This window comes from Lipotes vexillifer, unplaced genomic scaffold (assembly GCF_000442215.2).
Source record: "Lipotes vexillifer unplaced genomic scaffold, Lipotes_vexillifer_v1.1 scaffold1176, whole genome shotgun sequence".
Lineage (NCBI taxonomy): Eukaryota > Metazoa > Chordata > Mammalia > Artiodactyla > Lipotidae > Lipotes > Lipotes vexillifer.
Window position 1 is genome coordinate 854412 of NW_006795223.1, and position 21842 is coordinate 876253.

Consider the following 21842-nt stretch of genomic DNA (forward strand, 5'->3'; position numbering starts at 1 on the left):
TTCACTGTGTTATAAAGCAGAAACTAACACACCATTGTAAAGCAATTTTACCCCAATAAAGATGTTAAAAAAAAAAAAAAAAAAAAACTAGCAGGTGATTAGGGGACTCTGGCTTACTTATGCTGGGGGGAGGGAGGGGTATGGAATGCAGGGTGAGCCTGCAGTGGCAGAGGCCAGTGTGATGTTGCAACAGCCTGAGGCACACCATGTGTTCTCCTGGGAAAGTTGTCCCTGGATCACCGGACCCTGGCAGTGGCAGGCTGCACAGGTCCCCGGGAGGGGAGGTGTGGATAGTGACCTGTGCTTGCACACAGGTTTCCTGGTGGGTTGCAGCAGCAGCCTTAGCATTTCATGCCTGTCTCTAGTGTCTGTGCTGATAGCCGTGGCTCATGCCGGTCTCTGGAGCTCATTTAAGCAGTGCTTTGAATGCCCTCTCCTCGCGCACCCTGAAACAATTGCCTCTTGCCTCTTAGGCAGTTCCAGGCTTTTTCCTGGACTCCCTCCCCACTAGCTGTGGCGCACTAGCCCCCTTCAGGCTGTGTTCACGCAGACAACCCCAGTCCTCTCTCTGGGGTCTGACCTCTGATGCCCGAGCCTCAGCTCCCAGACCCCGCCCACCCTGGCGGGCGAGCAGACAAGCCTCTCGGGCTGGTGTGTGCAGGTTGGCACCGATCCTCTGTGTGGGAATCTCTCTGCTTTGCTCTCTGCACCCGTTACTGCGCTCTCCTCTGTGGCTCTGAAGCTTCCCCCCTGCCACCCACAGTCTCTGCCCGCGAAGGGGCTTCCTAGTGTGTGGAGACCTTTCCTCCTTCACAGCTCCCTCCCACTGGTGTAGGTGCTGTCCCTATTCTTTTGTCTCTGTTTTTTTTTTTTCTTCTTTTGCCCTACCCAGGTACGTGGGGAGTTTCTTGCCTTTTGGGAGGTCTGAGGTCTTCTGCCAGTGTTCAGTAGATGTTCTGTAGGAGTTGTTCCACATGTAGATGTATTTCTGATGTATTTGTGGGGAGGAAGGTGATCTCCGCATCTTACTCTTCTGCCATCTTGAAGGTCTCTCTATGCTAAGGGCTTTGAATACAGTGTATTATTTACTACTTTTAACAAGTTTATGAAGGTGGCTCTGTTATCACCTCTGTGTTCTGAATGATTTCTTCATTGAGGCTGAGAAAGTTACTGCAGCAACTTGCCCCAGGTTACAAAGCTGGAAAATGGCACAGCCAGATTCAAACCTAGACACTGCTCAAATTATTTACCGTTATGCTGTATATATTTCACTCAGGACATAGGTGCAAAAAAAAAGTGGTAATTTATCTTAACCCTTAAATCTGTTAGTCATATACAGACTAATATTTGAAGGAATTGTTGAGCCATTGATACATTTCTAAGGAACAGATAAGACACAGAAATAAATGCCTCCAGCACAGAACTTTGCAAGAGAAGGTTAAACAAGACTGCAATATAAAAACAGTTTTCATGCAGGTATTGGAGCTTAGCAAGGTACAATAAGACACTTACTGAGACCTACGCATGTAGTGGGCTCATCTTCACCATGTCTCATTGTTCTAAAAATAAATTTTATTACTTATTAATTTACTTCATCTCTCTGGATTTTGTTTTTCTCTTTTTAAAAATAAGGGCAATAACTGTACGTACCTTGTAAGTTGTTGTGATGATTGAATGATTCATATACTAAAAGATGGTCCGGTACTTAGTGAGTTCTCAAATGTTAGCTACCACCATTGTTAGCATCATCATCATCTCACTTAATTCCTTTTATTTCTCACACCAGTACTTACTGTGTGACCAGCAGTGTTCTAAGTACTTTATATTTATGAACTCAGTTCATGCTTATAACATATGTGGTGGGCATTGTTATCATGCCCATTTTAGAGTGAGGACTCTGAGGCAGTGCTACTCAGGATTCTGGGCTCTGAAAATGGCCTTCTTCATCATCACCCTAAGGCTTACACATACTATAAGAAGTCGATCCAACCTCAGAGAGCTACCAAGGGCCAGAACTGGAATTTGGACTAGTACTTTCCAACTGTAAGTCTAGACTCTGCATTTTTTCAGGGTGTAACTTGGAGACTGATTGGAGCAGAAGAATTAAAGCAAGATTCTCCTTAACAATCAGAGATGTATTGACATTGCATTTCAACACATGAATACACTTTAACTTGCCAAAATCAGATGTTCTGGAAAAGAGGAATTAAATATGTGGAAGAAAAGTTAGTAGATAAGACGCTCAAAATGAGCAAGAAGAGAAATTATATTAATGAAACAACATAAAATAACAAAATGCATCAAAAGAATCTAAACAGACACAAATTACCAAATCTAAACCCTGAAAGCTCGTATTAACATGGTAAAACAAACCAGGAATAAAATAATTGAATTATGTTTGTTTGCTATTATGTTTTGTTTTTCCAGTGATATTGAATAAGAAAACTTATTAAATTGTAACAATTTTCCAGAGACATTGTAATGCTAATTACAAAATTATTTAGCATTTTTAATTCTTTGACTTTTGTACCAGACCAGTTTTTGTATCAGTTCAAATTTATTGAAAACACCTTCCATACACCTTTGTGATGATTCAAATTGGAAATGTTTTAATATTCTCCTCAACTCAGTTATCATTTATTGAGTTTTCAAAAGACCCAAAATTTCATACCTCAAATAAAGTACCTGTTAAAACCAATAATATCTGAAGAAGATGAAATGATCTTTTTACTCCATATTTCTGCCTCTCTTTCTGTTTGCGTCCCACTCTGCAAAACCAGGAAAGACTTCGTTAGGCCTTTTCCTTTGCATTGTTCTAGATGCTGGGGATCCAGTGATAAAAAGATAAAGACAAACCAAGTACCTGTTCTCCTAAAATGAAGGAGAAAAATAAAGCAATGACAAAATGCCTGAATGCAAGACAAAAACAAAAAAATGGTTGTAGTCATCTTTTAATGCTGCAACTACTACTGAAAATAAGAATAATAGTAATAATAACGATAATAATAACATGATAGGTAATAGTTATTGAGGGCTTATTCCTGCAAAGTACTGTTAAGCATTTTGTACACATTATGTCTTTGAATACTCACAATTCATTCATTCTGCAAGATTTTATTAGGAACCTACTTTGTGCCAGGCACTCTTCTAGAGCTGGACATTGATCAGTGAACAAAATAAAGTCTGTGCTCCGCTGATGTTTATATTCTGGAACCAATAAGTAGTGAAAATGTTAAAAAATGAACTTATGATAAGTTTTCTTGTCACAAAGGTAATAAAGATGGGGAGGACTCTTTGGGAAGTAATGGATACATCTATGACCTTGATGATCCTGATGGTTTCACAGGTATATACTTATTCCCAAACTCATCAAGTGGTATATTTTAAATATATATAGCTTTTTACATGTCAGTCATACCACATAAAGTGGTTAAAAACATACCAAGTGTTGTGATTTGGCAAGCTGAATTAATGGTGAAATCAAGGATAGACGGGGAGTGGTGGGGAAGGAGAGTCAATCTGAAGAAAAGAAGAGAATGTCAGTTTCTAAGAGGTTGAATGTTAAATTTGAGGTTATAGCAGGTCATACAAATGGAAATGCCCATGGCCATCTATAAATAGAGAAGGGGCTATTGGGAAATAAGAACTGGAGATGGAGATTTGTGGATTACCATCTCAGGAGATAGTTGAAGCAATGGCATTTATAAACTCACTGACTGAAAGAGTAAAAAAGAAAAGTATGATGGGCAAAGGACCCTTGAGACACAAGAAGGGGCAGGAATGATGAGTAAGAGTTATCTAAGAAGAGAGAAACAGTAGTCAGAGAAAGAGAAGAGACCCAGAGAGTTCTAAATGCAGCAAGGAGCTCAAGGTAAAGACAGGAGACTATCATATTTTGGTGAGAAAATGGCTGCTGATAATATCAAAAGAGTGCTTTACATAGAGTGGAAGCAAAGGGAGCGCAGAAACCAAATGCAAGGGATGGAATAGGGTGGGCAGGCAGGAAATTGACGCAGTCAGTCAAGGAAACAGAGATAGGATAATAGCTAGAATGGCTAGTAGGACCATTCCAAGAACAAAGTGGCATCACTCAGTTCACATCTAGTCTCTGTGTTCAAAAGACTATTGAGGAAGAAATTGTTATCAGCTCGATGAAAAATTCCTTATGAAATATTGAAGAATAATCCATTTTTCCACAAAGTACTTGGCTTTTAGCATACAACCTAACATACAGAAGAGACCTTGGTATAAGTTCTTGAATATGAAGTGGAAAATCTTTGCCCTCCAATGTGAATGTTTTATTTTCCCATCTCCCTTCACATAAGAGATTTATTTTTTCTGTCAGTGAGGAGGGAACATTGTCTGGTGGTAGGTAGTAGGGTTTGAAGCAAGGGAGAAGATGAGACATACTCTGTCACAAGGTTGCATTTGTATTAGGAAAATATCACTTTGGCAGGAGAGACATTGTAATTTGTCAAGCAGATTAATCTTTGGAATGGAAAGTCCTAATCAAGTGGAGAAGATTTTAATATATCTCTTGGATAGATAGGTTGGCTGCAGCCCTGTAACTGCTGTGGGTGTGAAAAGAGACTCAGACGATCTGCAAGAATCTATCACATGGAAATCATGATAAATTTGGAGAATCTGTATAATTAGATTTGCTCAGTGTTGGCGTGTTCCCACTTTTAGCAATGCAGCAGAACAAGTAGAAAATGCTCATTTAGAGCATAGTAGCCTATGTGTAATACATTAAGATTCCTTTAATCTATCTATAGGTTGTGAATGGCTAGAAAAGTAGAGAAATAATCAGAGTAATTTTTCCTTCCTCTTTCACTCTAATTATATTTGTTACATTTTCAAAATAAGCAAAAAGGAGTTGACAGGCAGAAAATTCAAAACAACACCCAAGAGCTAGACTGTTTCTTCAAACTTTTAAATGCCATTCCAGTTGAAACTATATTTAATGGCAAACTCATTCCAATTATACTCTGAAATTCTTGTTTCATTAGGGGGTCCTTCAGGAAACATTTGTTTACTGATAGATGCACAAAGACTATGCTCTACATGCTGGTACTTCTTCACGTATTTAATTACAGGAATGATGGTAGAAGTTACTGCTTCTAGAACACAGATATTTGGCTTTGGTACAGCTTCATTTCTTCAAAGTTAGTACCAACTTCTGTGTATCCTCATGGTAGTTAGCAGAGTGCTCTAAGGGGAGTAAATAGTCATAAAACATAGTTCAGCATATGAACACAAAGAATACTGTTGTATTTTCAACTGTAGTAAAAGCAGTTAAAAAATTCCATAAAGAGGCCAAACGGACAGAATTTAAGTTCTCAATACATACTGCTAATTACAAAATAATCATTATCCAATTTCTAGTTGTTGATGATTTGGGTATCTTAAATTACAATTTGTAATGAAGAAGATTATATCCAGTGTTCCCAGCTCAGTACAGTCAGAAAGATAACCCTATTTGAGAGAGTAATGGAGCTTCTCTTGGGTAGGGGGCAGCATACAGAAATATAATACATATAGCTGGGTGCTGCCTAAAATGTACATAAACTGCCACTATTTTATCAAATTGTAAATCTCTCCTTTCAAAATCTTGGACAGCTTGTGCACACCATCTGCTCTTTGTCTGTATTCCTTCCGTGCATTTCTTAATCTAGAAGAATGGTTCTTGAAATTCTTACAGGACTCTTTAAAACGTTTGCCACATATTTTGAGAAGCATCTGGTTGGAAGAAGTCCCATTTTCTGTATTTGTTCCCAGCTGTCTAGTGTGTGCCATGTTTCTTGTGAATCTAGTTTTGTTAACTTTTGGGGTAAATGCTTTTGCATTTGCTTCAGTACATATTTATAGTGAGACTAATAGCCCAAAGCAAGTTGCTAAGGGTTGTATAAATGAAAGTGTCAGGAAAACTTGATTAATTTACCTGACATCTAATTTGCACAAGGTTACCTGCAAATTGGTGTTTGTTTCTTTTGCTTGATGATTTCAAGATGGACCTTGTCCCTTTAAGGAATCCTGGATACCTCAAATACTTTCTCAAACATCTGCTCCAGTTTCATCAGGGAGATTTTGGGATAGCTGTAATTCATATAGCTTTCCTTCAGCAAAAAAGGCACCTACCTGTCAGTAAGACAAATTTTCCAAGGAGCTCAAAAATGGAGAGTATTATAATGGAGCTCTGAATCTAAATCGGGACAGAACTTTCAGGTAAGCAAGCTGTGGAAAGTTGTCTTTTGCTGGCTGCCTTTTATTATTTTAATAGTTTTTGGTGTTAAATTATTAAATTAACACACTCATTAAAAATTTGGAAATTTAAAAGCATATAAAGAAGAAAATTAAAATCATACATAATGCTTAGAAATAATCTCAATAGCTAACACTTTCATGGTGTCACTAGGTAATAAGTACTGTTCTAAGTGCTTTACTTATGTTAATTCTTTTAACTCTCATGATGATTTTTGTTTTTTGGGTTTTTTTGTGGTACGCGGTCCTCTCACTGTTGTGGCCTCTCCCGTTGTGGAGCACAGGCTCCTGACGCGCAGGCTCAGCGGCCATGGCTCACGGGCCCAGCCGCTCCGCGGCATGTGGGATCCTCCCAGACCGGGGCATGAACCCGTGTCCCCTGCATCGGCAGGCAGACTCTCAACCACTGCACCACCAGGGAAGCCCTCTCATGATAATTTTAATGATAGATATAATACTATCATAGTCCTCATTATAGAGATGAGGAAACTGAAGCATAGATTAATTTACTTGCCCAAGGTCACTTGGCTGATAGGTGGCACAGCGAAGATTCAGATGCAGGCAGTCTAATTCCAGGGTCTAACTCTTAATTGCTATGCTGTGCCATCAACTCTTATTTATTCCTATTCACACATATATGAAAATCCTTCTGGATCACTTTCATCAAGTTTTAAAAACAAAGTTGAAATAAGAGACCATATTTAATTATTTTCCTTAATTTTATTTACTTAATCTTGTAACAAGTTTTCTCCTGTACTATCTACAGATGTCTGGTAAGTATCTTTGTACTGAAGATATTTTAATTCAGTAATGTTGCTGAGACCCCTTATTTCATGTATCCCTTATTTCATGTATAACCTACTTCCAAAAATTTGCTTTGCCTACGGAGCCGTAACATAGTACAGAAGAAAAAGTGCTGGGTGCCAAACTGGTGCAGGGTAGGTCTGAGTGAATGACTTTGGTCAGTCCCTTAGCCTCTTTAAGTCTCAATTTCCTCATCTATAAAATGGGGGTAAGTATACTGATGACCAGGCTATAGGGTTGCCATGATGACTAAACGATATGCCTGTGAAGTGTGCTTACTAAAGTGTACAGCCATTTGTAAATGTCACAGTTGTTGCTTTTAACAGTAACAATAATAATGAGCATGTTTAGCCACGACCATCAATGCTTAGAGGAAATTCTTTCTTAGGCAAAGGAGGAGATAAGAGAGGTTTATCAAAGAAATCAACATAGAACTCTGTCACTGTCAGGAACTAATGAAGAATCCTTCAATAATGGTGATGGAAGCGCTGAAAAATAAGCATAAATAAGATTCCCATGTGATTTCCTTGTATACTTTTTCTATCAAGTTTTCTTTTTTCTTTTTTTAATCTTGTCATTTGACTCCTTTCTAGTCTAAGATCAATGAATTGCTAAATCAACTGCTTTCATTTTCCTCCCATTTTAATTTGCAATTTGCCCTTTCATTTCTCCCTCTTCTACTTTGTTACTTAATGTCCCCCTTTTCTCTTCTCTTCCCTTCCCAATGTCATTGATGTATGAAGTGCTTCTGTTTGTAGACAAATCAGGTCTTGGGTAAGGGGCTGGAGTCTTGCCATGGACCTTTGAGAGGTGCCTGTCCATCCTGTTTTCTGCCTTTGCACAGAATCACATCCACGTGGTTTCAGGCACAGAAGCCTGGACACTTGTAATCGAGGCCTGCAGGGAAGGAGATTCTGAATCTCCATTTCCACAATACTGCAGCAACCTGCAACCTAAAACCTCAGGAATCAACTTGATAAATGAACCGCTTTGTAACTGACATGGCTTAACCACTTAAGAAGGAGATAATATTCAAAATGCTAATAAAATGATGAGGGTGGATCGTTTTAAAACTCTCAGTTCCTTCTAAAATTGGTTGAACATATCTACAAAAATTGCACTGATGACATTTTATATGAAATAACCTAATTCTCCAGCTTTTGCCATCTTTGGAAATTGTGGGTAGTAGCTCAGCACATACTGACATGTTTTTGTATTTTCTTTTAATTTGGGGCTTGGCACTTACATTAGAAATCCAAGCAAGTCTGAACAGCAGATCCAACTGAGGTGGAATACCTGCCTTATAAACTTGTTATGGAGATATTCTTGAGAATATGTGAAGAGACAGCCTACATTCTGAGAAGATATCATCAGCCCCTGTCCACTGCCTTAGATTCATGTTGCCCTGTCCAGAGAAGGTGCCACAGAAAAATCTGCTGTGGATAAGTCTAGACAAAATATTTTTGGATGCTTTGAGCGTATCCCTCTAGATTAAACACTGTTGCCAAGGGGTTAATTGGACTCAAAAATCCCTCCCCATGAGGTTTGAGAGTCAGATATAAATTCCATCTGTTTCTTGAAGCAGTTTATGGGCTTGGCAATATGATGTGTTGGCCTGACAATTGTTTAAAAAATCCCTTTTAGCCTGATACAGGTATAATTTTTTTATAGTATCCAGATTTATTTTCTTCAACATCTAATTTTAAGTTAGAAACCACTCCAGTTCTCTGTCTGGGATACCAAATTTGTTCTGAATGTGAATGCTACATAGCCGTCTCTTGACTAAAGAGGTGTAACTTTCATACTGTAGTGGGAGTAGAACATTCTTCCCCCAATTTTAATGCTATGAGAATTGGAATTTTATAAATAGTGAAAGTCAGCCCTGAAATATTTCTTGACTATACTTTTTTTGCTTCAAGGGATTGTCTACAAACTGTCCTCAGTTTGTAGGAGCTGAGATGATCTCTAGGCTTAAGTAGACTCTGTGTTCAGTTTCCAGGAATAACTTTCATATAGGTAATACCAGGTTTGAAAAAGTTAAGAAGTAGCTAATATCTTAAAGTATTAAAATTGGGAAAAGTCAGCTTTTCACCTCAAGAGGTGAAAGTTGTCTTAGTCATGGAAAGGAAGGATCTGCTTCTCTCTGGCCCATTCATCACCCACGGCCCTGGTTTTGAATTTTATATAAAGGGCTACCTTAGCTATAATCATTCGTGGGTAGGGAATGCCTTCAGGTCTGTCTGCTTCAACCCCCTCATATCTATGAAATATCTGACTTTCTATCATGCTTCCTCTCTTCCTCTATAGACCTATTTGTCCACATGATCATATTATAAACCGTTTTTCTGACCTGGCTTCCCCTTAAATTATGCTTCTAATCTAATAATTCTCCCTGGCTCCATACTCCACCACTGCTGGCAAGGGGCTCTGTTCCTGCAATCTGCACCAACTGCTCACAGAACTTTCTATCTGTGTGGATATTAATGCTTCAGCTTCACTTGTATGAAGAAAGAGATTGGACAACATTCACTACTTGTTGTTCAGCTCTCAGAAAAGACAGAGTTCTTAGTCTGTGAGGACACTGCGCTTTCTGTACTTTCCCAGTCTACCAACAGGAGGTACAAAGCCTTAGGCCATGCTCTGCACCAAAGGAGATATCATTTCGCGTTATTTAGAGCTAAGAGTAGCAGGCTTCTGTCACCAGAACAAGAGGATGATGACCTCAGCAGCCTCAGCTAGTTTTGTGGACCAAGTAAATAAACCCAAAATGTCAATTTCTGGGAAAAATATTTGACCCTAACCCTTAGAGATACATGGGGAAACCCTATTAAGGACTGGTACCCACGGCACTCTTGTCCCCTTCTGGTCTTTTTGACAGACCTGTTCTTCTTTAGATCATAATTTGACACTAGAAATATTTCCTCACCATCTGTTCCAGGATTCCAGATTAATAGGGTTGGACTCTTCAAAAATAAGAAACCAGAGTGTCCTTAACTCTGTGAAGACTATGAGTTAGTATCTGGAACTGCTCTCTGCTTTTGTGGATGCCTGATCTCTTGGGCTAATGTTTATTCCACCAGCTGCCCTTTTTAACATGCCCAGCCTCCCAAGAGCCAGATGAAAAGCTGTATGTGTACCTGCTTTTCCACTCAGAACTGTCTCCTAGCTCCATTCCTCATCATCTCCTCCAAACTGCTTTCCTATTAGCTATCAGTCTACATGTTCTTTAAATGTCACTAGGCTCCCATCATTACTAGTTCCCCTTTGAAATGGCATTTTGATTTCAGGCTGGATATCATTAAATATGCCTTTGAGGTAGTGTTTTGGTAAATGCCTCCATCAAAAGGCTTAAGATCCATGACATTATAACTATGTCTTTGGCTTCCCTGTGACTTTAGACACTGACTGAATGCTGTGTTCTTTACTGGTTAACTAAGAGATCTAGTGTTGAAAGTCATATGGCAGTTCCTGTCTCTAGATATAAGTGACTGTCTAATCCAGAGCACTGATTCTGTGTGATGATCTGCATCAAGTGTGAGCAGACATTAAGCTTCTATGAGGCAAGGACTTTCTTCCTCCTTCCCTCCCTCCCTCCCTCCCTTCTTTCCTTCCTTCCTTCCTTGCATACAAAATTACAAAATCATCATAAGTCTAGTTACCATCTGTCCCCATACAAAATTGTTACAATATTATTGACTATATTCCTTATACTGTATATTACACCCCCCTGGCTTTCTACAAACTAGAAATTTGTACCTCGTAATCCCTTTCACTTATTTCGCTCAACTTCCACCCTCCTCCACTCTGGCAATCACCCATTTGTTCTCTGTATCTGTGCGTCTGGTTTTATTTTTTAGATTATACATCTAAGTGGATTATATGGTATGCTTTTTCTGTCTGATTTATTTCATTTAGTATAATACTGTCTAGAGCCATCCATGTTGTTGCAAATGGCAATATTTCATGTTTTTATGGCTTTTTTTAATATATACTATATATTATATATTTATATAATTTGTTATATTATTATTACATATAATACCATATATATATACACACACACACACACACACAGCACATCTTCTTTATCCATTCATCTAACAATGAGCATTTAGGTTTGCACTTAGGTTATTCCATATCTTGACTATTGTAAATTATACTGCAATGAACATTGGGGTGCATATATCTTTTCAAATTAGTGTTTTTGTTTTCTTCAGGTAAATAACCAGAAGTGAAACTGGTGAATCATATGGTAGTTCTATTTTTTATCTTCTGTGGAAGCTCCATACTGTTTTGTACAGTGTCTGCACCAATTTCCTGTCCCACCAATAGTGCATGAGGGTCACTTACTTCACATTCTCACCAGTGCTTGTTATTTGTTGTCTTTTTGATGATTTCCATTCTAAGATGTGTAAGGTGGTTGGGTGTTGATTTGCATTTCTCAGATGATTAGTGATGTTGAGCATCTTTTCATGTATCTGTTGGCCATCTGTATGTCTTCTTTAAAAAATTTATCTATTCAGGTCCTGTGCTCATTTTTTCAACCTGGTTATTTGGGGTTTTTGATACTGAGTTATATGGGTTCTTTGGATATTAACCCCTTATCAGATATATTTTTTGAAAATATCTTCTTTCATTCAGTAGGCTGTCTTTTAATTTTGTTGATGGGTTTCCTTCACTGTGCAAAGATTTTTAGTTTGATGTAGTCCCATTTGGTTTTTTTTGCTTTTCCCTTGCTTGAGGAGACATATCCAAAAAATATTGCTAAGACCAATGTCAAGTAGCATACTGCCAATATTTTCCTCTATAAGTTTCATGGTTTCAGGTTTTACATTTATGTCTTTAATCCATGTTGAGTTTATTTTTGTATGTATTGTGAGAAAGTACTCCAGTTTGATTCCTTTGCATACAGCTTTCCAGTTTGAAATGGTGTCCCAACACCACTTACTGAAGAGGGTCTCTTTTCCCCATTGTATGTTATTGCCTCCTTTGTCATAGGTTAATTGACCACATAACTGTGGGCTTATTTCTGGGCTCTCTATTTTGTTCCATTGATCTATGAGTCTTTTTTTTTTTCCCTCCTTTTTATTTGGTGCTAGTACTATACTGTTTTGATTACAGTAGCTTTGTAATATAGTTTGAAATAAGGGAGTGTGATACCTCCAGCTTTGTTCTTTTTTCTCAGAATTGATTTGGCTATTTCGGGTCTTTTATGGTTCTATATAAATTTTAGAATTATTTGTTCTAGTTCTGTGAAAAATGTCATTGGTATTTTGATAGTGATTTCATATGAATTGGAGTATTGTCTTGGGTAGTATGGTCATTTTGACAATATTAATTCTTCCAATCCATGAGTATGCTATATCTTTCCATTTGTTTGTGTTGTCTTCAGTTTCTTTCATCAGTGTCTTATAGTTTTCAGAGTACAAGTCTTTTGTCTCCTTTGTTAGACTTATTTCTAAGTATTTAATTCTGTTTGATGCAATTGTAAATGAGATCGTTTTAATTACTGTTTATGATATGTCATTATTAACATATAGAAGTGCAACAGATTTCTGTTTATTAATTTTGTATCATGCAACATTACTGAGTTCATTTACTAGTCCTGTTAGATTTTTAGTGGTGTCTTTTCTATATGTATTATCATGTCATCTGCAAACAGTGACAGTTTTACTTCTGCATTTCCAATTTGGCTTCCTATTTCTTATCTGACTGCTGTGGCTAGGACTTACAATACTATATTGAATAAAAGTGGCAAGAGTGGGCATCCTTGTCTTCTACCTGATCTTAGAGGAAATGCTTTCAGCTTTACACCATTGAATATCATGTTGGCTATGGGTTTGTCATATTATGGCCTCTATACCCACTTTGTTGAGAGTTTTTATCATAAATAGATGTTAAATTTTGTCAGATTCTTTTTCTGCATCTATTGATATAATCTTATGGTTTTTATTTTTTAATTTGTTAATATGGTGTATCACATTTATTGATTTGCAGATATTGAGACATTCTTACATTCCTGGGACACATCCCACCTGATCATGGTATATAATCCTTTTATTGTATTGTAGAATTTCATTTGCTAACATTTTATTAAGGATTTTTACATTGATGTTTATCATATTGGCTGTATCTCTCTGTGTGTGTGTGTGTGTGTGTGTGTGTGTGTGTGTGTGTGTGGTGTCTTTGTCTGTTGTTATTAGAGTGATGCTGGCCTCATAGACTGAATTTGGAAGAGTTCCGTCCTCTTCAGTTTTTTGGAATAGTTTGAGAAAGATTGGTTTTAACTCTTCTTTAAATGCTTGTAGCATTCACCTGTGAATCCATCTGGCCCTGAACTTTTGTTTGTTGGGAGTTTTTAAAATTACTGATTCAGTTTTATTACTCATAGTATGTTTATATTTTCTATTTCTTCTTTATTCAGTCTTGGAAGATTGGATGTTTCTAGGAATTTGTTCATTTCTTCTAGGTTTTTCCAGTTTATTGGTGCATGATTGTTCACAGTATCTCTTAGGATCCTTTGTATTTCTGTGTGTTGGTTGTAACTTCTCTTTCATTTCTGAATTTATTTTTGGACTCTTTCTCTTTTTTTCTTAATGAGTCTGGCTAAAGGTTTATCAACTTGGTTTATCCTTTCAAAGAACCAGCTCTTTGTTTCATTGATTTTTTTCTATTGATTTTTTAGTTTCTATTTTATTTATTTCTGCTCTGAGATTTTTGATGTCCTTCCTTCTACTAACTTTGGGTTTTCTTTGTTCTTTTCATAGTTCCTTTAGGTGTAAGGTTAGATTGTTTATTTGAGATTTTTCTTACTTCCTGAGGTAGGCTTGTATTGCTATAAACTTCCCACTTATAACTGCTTTTGTTGCATCCCATAGATTTTGGATCATTGTGTTTCCATTTTGATTTATCTCCAGGTATTTATTTATTTCTTCTTTGATTTCTTCAGTGAGCCACTAGTTGTTTGGCAGCATATTGTTTATCCTCCACGTTTGTGATTTTTGCAGTTTTTTTCTTGTAGTTAAATTTTAGTCTCATGCCATTGTGGTCAGAAAAATGCTTGATATAATTTCAGTGCTCTTAAACTTATTGATATTTGTTTTGTGGCCTAGCATGTGGTCGATCCTAGAGAATATTTCACATGCACTTGAAAAGATAGTGTATTATGCTACTTTTGGATGGACTGTTCTCTATATATATATATATACATACATACACATATTAAGTCCATACTGTCTAATGTGTCATTTAAGGTTAATGTTTCCTTATTGATTTTCTGTCTGGATAATCTGTCCATTGATGTGAGATATTAAAAGTCCCCATTATTATTCTGTCACTTTCTCTGTTTATGTTTGTTAATATTTGATTTATGTATTTAGGTGCTCCTATGTTGGGTGCATATATATTTATAATTGTTATACTTTCTTTTTGAATTGATCCCTTGATCATTATGTAAAGTTCCTTTTTGTTTATTATTACAGTCTTTGTTTTAAAGTTATTTATCTGATATTAGCATTGCTGTCACAGCTTTCTTTTCGTTTCTGTTTGCGTGGAATATCTTTTTCCATCCCCTAACTTTTGAGTCTGTGTGTGTTTTTAGATCTGAAGTGGTCTCTTACAGGCAGCACACATATGGGTCTTATTTGCTTATTGATTCAGCCATTCTGTGTTTTTTGATTGTAGCATTTGGTCCATTTACATTCAAAGTAATTATTGATAGGTATGTACTTGTTACCATTTTGTTAATTGTTTTGGGGTTTTTTAGTTCTTTTAGTTCCTTTCTTCTTACTTTGCTCTCTTCCCTTGTAAATTGATGATTATCTTTAGTATTGTGCTTAGATTCCTTTATTTTTGCGTCCTTGTATCTATTATAGGCTTTGGTTGTGGTTCCCATCATGTTCATAAATAACAACAACATGATTATTTTGAGTTTATGATCGCTTAAGTTTGAACTCATTCTAACAAGCCTGTATTTTTACATCGCCCCATGTTTTATGTTTTTGTTTTTTTAGCATCTTTATTTGATTATAATTGCTTTACAATGTTGTGTTAGTTTCTGCTGTATAACTGACTCATTTATACATATACATGTATCCCCATATCCCCTCCCTCTTGCACCTCCCTCCCACATTCCTTATTCCATCCGGCTAGGTGGTCACAAAGCACCGAGCTGATCTCCCTGTACTATGCAGCTGCTTCCCACTAGCTATCTATTTTACATCTGGTAGTATATATATGTCCATGCCACTCTCTCACTTCATCCCAGCTTATACTTCTCGCTCCCTGTGCCCTCAAGTCCATTCTCTACATCTGCATCTTTATTCCTGTCCTGCCCCTAGGCTCAGCAGAACAATTTTTTTTTTTAAGATTCCATATATATATGTTAGCATACGGTATTTGTTTTTCTCTTTCAGACTTACTTCACTCTGTATGACAGACTCTAGGTCCATCAACCTCACTACAGATAGTTCAATTTTGTTTCTTTTTATGGCTGAGTAATATTCCATTGCATATATGTGCCACATCTTCTTTATCCATTCATCTGTCAGTGGAAACTTAGGTTGCTTCCATGTCCTGGCTATTGTAAATAGTGCTGCAATGAACATTGTGGTACATGAGTTATTTTGAATTATGGTTTTCTCAGGGTATATGCCCAGTAGTGGGATTGCTGTGTCATATGGTAGTTCTATTTTTAGTTTTTTAAGGAACCTCCATACTGTTCTCCATAGTATCTGTATCAATTTACATTCCCACCAACAGTGCAAGAGGGTTCCCTTTTTCTCCACACTCTCTCCAGCATTTATTTTTTGTAGATTTTTTGATGATGGCTCTTCTGACCATGGTGAGGTGATACCTCATTGTAGTTTTGATTTGCATTTCTCTAATGGTTAGTGATGTTGATCATCCTTTCATGTGTTTGTTGGCAATCTGTATATCTTCTTTGGAGAAATGTCTATTTAGATCTTCTGCCTATTTCTGGATTGGGTTGTTTGTTTTTTGATATTGAGCTGCATGAGCTGCTTTTAAATTTAGGAGATTAATCATTTGTCAGTTGCTTCATTAGCAAATATTTTCTCCTGTTATGAGAGTTGTCTTTTCGTCTTGCTTATGTTCTCCTTTGATGTGCAAAATCTTTTAAGTTTTATTAGGTCCCATTTGTTTATTTTTGTTTTTATTTCCATTTCTCTAGGAGGTGGGTCAGAAAGGATCTTGCTGTGATTTATGTCATAGAGTGTTCTGCCTAAGTTTTCCTCTAAGAGTTTTATAGTGTCTGGCCTTACATTTAGGTCTTTAATCCATTTTGAGTTTATTTTTGTGTATGGTGTTAGGGAGTGTTCTAATTTCATTCTTTTACATGTAGCTGTCCGGTTTTCCCAGCACAAATTATTGAAGATTCTGTCTTTTCTTCGTTGTATATTCTTGCCTCCTTTATCAAAGATAAGGTGACCATATGTGTGTGGGTTTATATCTGGACTTTCCTGTTCCATTGATCTATATTTCTGTTTTCTGCCAGTACCATACTGCCTTGATTACTTTAGCTTTGTAGTATTGTCTGAAGTCTGGGAGCTTGGTTCCTCGAGCTCTGTTTTTCTTTCTCAAGATTGCTTTGGCCACTAGAGGCCTTTTGGGTTTCCATACAAATTGTGAAATTTTTTGTTCTAGTTCTGTGAAAAATGCCATTGGTAGTTTGTTAGGGATTGCATTGAATCTGTAGATTGCTTTGGGTAGTATAGTCATTTTCACTATGTTGATTCTTCCAGTCCAAGAACATGGTATATCTCTCCATCTGTTTGTATCATCTTTAATTTCTTACATCAGTATCTTACAGTGTTCTGCATACAGGTTTTTTGTCTCCTTAAGTAGGCTTATTCCTAGGTATTTTATTCTTTTTATTGCAATAGTAAATGGGAGTGTTTCCTTAATATTTCTTTCAGATTTTTCATCATTAGTGTGTAAGAATGCAAGATATTTCTGTGCATTAATTTTCTATCCTGCTACTTTACCAGATTCATTGATTAGCTCTAGTAGCTTTCTGGTAGCATCTTTAGGATTTTCTCTATGTAGTATTATGTCATATGCAAACAGTGACAGATTTACTTCTTCTTTTCCAGTTTGGATTCCTTTTATTGCTTTTTCTTCTCTGATTGCTGTGGCTAAAACTTCTAAAATTATGTTCAATAATAGGGGTGAGAGTGGACAGCCTTGTCTTTTTCCTGGTCTTGGTGGAAACGGTTTTATTGTTTCACCATTGAGAACAATGTTGGCTGTGGGTTTGTCATATATGGCCTTTATTATGTTGTGGTAAGTTCCCTCTATGCCTACTTTCTGGAGGGTTTTTATCATAAATGGGTGTTGAAATTTGTCAAAAGCTTTTTCTGCCTCTAGTGAGATTATCATATCGTTTTTATCCTTAGTTTTCTAATGTGTATCACATTGATTGCTTTGCATTTATTGAAGAATCCTTGCATTCCTGGGATAAACCCCACTTGATCATGGTGTATGATCCTTTTAATGTGCTGTTGGATTCCGTTTGCTAGTATTTTGTTGAGGATTTTTGCACCTATGTTCATAAGTGATACTGGCCTGTAGTTTTCTTTCTTTGTGACATCTTTGTCTGGTTTTGGTATCAGGGTGATGGTGGCCTTGTAGAATGAGTTTGGGAGTGTTCCTCCCTCTGCTATATTTTGGAAACGTTTGAGAAGGATAGGTGTTAGCTCTCCTGTAAATGTTTGTTAGAATTCGCCTGTGAAGCCATCTGATCCTGGGCTTTTGTTTGTTGGAAGATTTTAAATCACAGTTTCAGATTCAGTGCTTGTGATTGGTCTGTTTATGTTTTCTGTTTCTTCTTGTTCAGTCTCGGAAGATTGTTCTTTTCTAAGAATTTGTCCATTTCTTCCAGGTTGTCCATTTTATTGGCATAGAATTGCTTGTAGTAATCTCTCATGATCCTTTGTATTTCTGCAGTGTCAGTGGTTACTTCTCCTTTTTCGTTTCTAATTCTGTTGATTTGAGTCTTTTCCTTTTCTTTGTTGATGAGTCTGGCTAATGGTTTATTAATTTTGTTTATCTTCTCAAAGAACCAGCTTTTAGTTTTACTGATCTTTTCTATTGTTTCTGTCTTTTTCTCTTATTTTTGATTTGATCTTTGTGATTTCTTTCCTTTTGCTAACTTTGGGGTTTTTTTGTTCTTCTTTCTCTAATTGCTTTAGGTTTAAATTTAGGTTGTTTATTTGAGATTTTTCTTGTTTCTTGAGGTAGGATTGTATTGCTATAAAATTCCCTCTTAGAAGTGCTTTTGCTGCATCCCATAGGTTTTGGGTTGTCGTGTTTTCATTGTCATTTGTTTCTAGGTAGTGTTTGAATTCCTCTTTGATTAGTTCAATGATCTCTTATTTATTTAGTTGCGTACTGTTTAGCCTCCATATGTTTGTATTTTTCACGGGGTTTTTTTTCTTGTAATTGATATCTAGTCTCATAGCGTTGAGGTCAGAAAAGATACTTGATAAGATTTCAGTTTTCTTAAATTTACCAAGGCTTGATTTGTGACCCAAGATATGCTCTATCCTGGAGAATGTTCCATGAGCACTTGAGAAGAAAATGTATTCTGTTGTTTTTGGATGGAATGTCCTATAAATATCAATTAAGTACATCTTGTTTAATGTGTCATTTAAAGCTTGTGTTTCCTTATGTGTTTTCATTTTGGGTGATCTGTCCATTGGTGAAAGTGGGGTGTTAAAGTCCCCTACTATTATTGTGTTACTGTTAATTTCCCCTTTTATGGCTGTTAGCATTTTCCTTATGTACTGAGGTGCTTCTATGTTGGGTGTGTAAATATTTACAACTGTTATATCTTCTACTTGGATTGATTCCTTGATCATTATGTAGTGTTCTTCTTTGTCTCTTGTAATAGTCTTCATTTTAAAATCTATTTTGTCTGATAAGAGAATTGCTACTCCAGCTCTCTTTTGATTTCCATTTGCATGGAATATCTTTTTCCATCCCTTCACTTTCAGTCTGTATGTGTTCCTTGGTCTGAAGGTCGTCTCTCATAGGCAGCACATATACAGGTCTTGTTTTTGTATCCATTCAACCTGTCTTGTCTTTTAGGTGGAGCCTTTAATCCATTTACATTTAAAGTAATTATCAATATGTATGTTCCTATTACCATTTTCTTAATTGTTCTGGGTGCTTTTGTAGGTCTTTTTCTTCTCTTGTAGTTCCTGCCTAGAGAAGTTCCTTTAGCTTTTGTTGTAAAGGTCGTTTGGTGTCACTGAATTCTCTTAGCTTTTACTTGTCTGTAAAGATTTTAATTTCTCCGTTGAATCTGAATGAGATCCTTGCTGAGTAGAGTAATCTTGGTCATAGGTTTTTCCCTTTCATCACTTTAAATGTGTCCTTCTACTCCCTTCTGGCTTGCAGAGTTTCTGCTGAAAGATCAACTGTTAACCTTATGGGGATTCCCTTGTAATTTATTTGTTGCTTTCCCTTGCTGCTTTTAATATTTTTTCTTTGTATTTAATTTTTGATAGTTTGATTACTATATGTCTTGGCATGTTTCTCCTTGTGTTTATCCTGTATGGGACTCTCTGTGCTTCCTGGACCTGATTGACTATTTCCTTTTCCATATTAGGGAAGTTTTCAACTCTAGTCTCTTCAAATACTTTCTCAGTCCCGTTCTTTTTCTCTTCTTCTTCTGGGACCCGTGTAATTCGAATGTTGGTGCGTTTAATGTTGTCCAAAAGGTCTCTGCGAGTGTGCTCACTTCTTTTCATTCTTGTTTCTTTATTCTACTCTGCGGTAGTTATTTCTACTATTTTGTCTTCCAGGTCACTTATCCATTCTTCTGCCTCAGTTATTCTGCTATTGATTCCTTCTAGAGAATTTTTAATTACACTTATTGTGTTGTTCATCATTGTTTGTTTGCTCTTTAGTTCTTCTAGATCCTTGTTAAAGCTTTCTTGTATTTTCTCCATTCTATTTCCAAGATTTTGGATCATCTTTACTATCATTACTCTGAATTCTTTTTCAGGTAGACTGCCTATTTCCTCTTCATTTGTTTGGTCTGGTGGGTTTTTACTTTGCTCCTTCATCTGCTGCGTATTTCTCTTCATTCTCATTTTTATTACCTTACTGTATTTGGGGTCTCCTTTTCACAGGCTGCAGCTTTGTAGTTCCTGTTGTTTTCGGTATCTGCCCACAGTGGCTAAGGTTGGTGTGGTGGGTTGTGTAGGCTTCCTGGTGGAGGGGACTGTTGCCTGTATTCTGATGGATGAGGCTGGATCTTGTCTTTCTGGTAGGCAGGACCACATCCAGTGGTGTGTTTTAAGGTGTCTGTGAATTTAGTTTGATTTTAGGCAGCCTCTGCTAATGGGTCGAGTTGTGTTCCTGTCTTGCTAGTTGTTTGGTATAGGGTGTCTGGCACTGGAGCTTGCTGGTCGTTGAGTGGAGCTGGGTCTTAGCATTGAGACGGAGGTCTCTTGGAGAGCCCTCACTGACTGATACTACGAGAGGCTGGGTGGTCTCTGGTGGTTCAGTGACCTGAACTCGGCTCTCCCATCTCAGCCGGCTGGAGCACCAAGACCCTGTCAGCCATATGGCTGCTAGTTTTGGATGGTCTACTGCAGTGACGGGGGATGGTTGTGGCTCACCATGGGGACAAGGACACTGGCAACAGAAGTTCTCCTTTGCGTGAGCCCACCCAGAGTCCACCATTAGCCCCACCAATGAGCCGGGTCTGATTTAGTGTCTTTCCTGTATGTTTGCCTTTGCCAGTGAGACTTTTTTCTTTCATAAATCTCTCATTTCTAGTTGTGACCTTTCTTTTTTTGCTTAGGGAAGTCCCTTTAACCTTTATTTTTTCTTTTTCTCTTGGCCACGCCATGTGGCCTTCGGGATCTTAGTTCCTTGACCAGGCATGTAACCCAGGCCCCTGGCAGTGAAAGTGCTGAGTACTAACCAATGGACTCTCAGGGAATTACCTAACATTTCTTATAAGGCTGTTTTAGTGGTGCTAAACTCTTATAGCTTTTGCTTTTCTGTAAAACTCTTTATCTCTCCTTCAAATCCAAATGATAGCTTTGCTGGGTAAAGTATTATTGGTTGTAGTTTTTTCTTTTATCACTTTGAATATATTTTGCCACTCCCTCTTGGTCTGCACAGTTTCCACTCATAAGTCAGCTGCTAGTCTTCTGAGAATTTCCTTGTATATAACTTGTTTCTTTTCTCTTGCTCTCTTTATGTTTAATTTTTTGCTATTTTGATTATAGTATGTCTTTGTGTGGACCTCTTTGGGTTTGTCTTTTTTGGGACTCTCTGTGCTTCCTGGATTTGGATGTTTGTTTCCTTCCCCAGGTTAGGAAAATTTTCAGCTATAATTTCTTCACATAAATTCTCTGCCACTTTGTCTCCCTATTCTCCTTCTGGACTCTGATAACGTGAATGTTAATACCCTTGTTTTTATCTCAAAGGTTTCTTAAGCTATCCTCATTTTTTAGAATTCTTTTTTCTTCTTTCTGTTCAGCTTGGGTGATTTTCAGTACTCTGTTTTCCAGATCTCTGATTTGTTCCTCTGTATCATCTAATCTACTGTTGATTTCTTCTGGTGTTTTTGTTTTGTTTTGTTTTGTTTTTGCAGTACGTGGGCCTCCCACTGCCGTGGCCTCTCCCGCCGCGGAGCACAGACTCCGGATGCGCAGGCTCAGCGGCCACGGCTCACGGGCCCAGCTGCTCCACGGCATGCGGGTCTTCCCGGACCGGGGCATGAACCCGCATCCCCT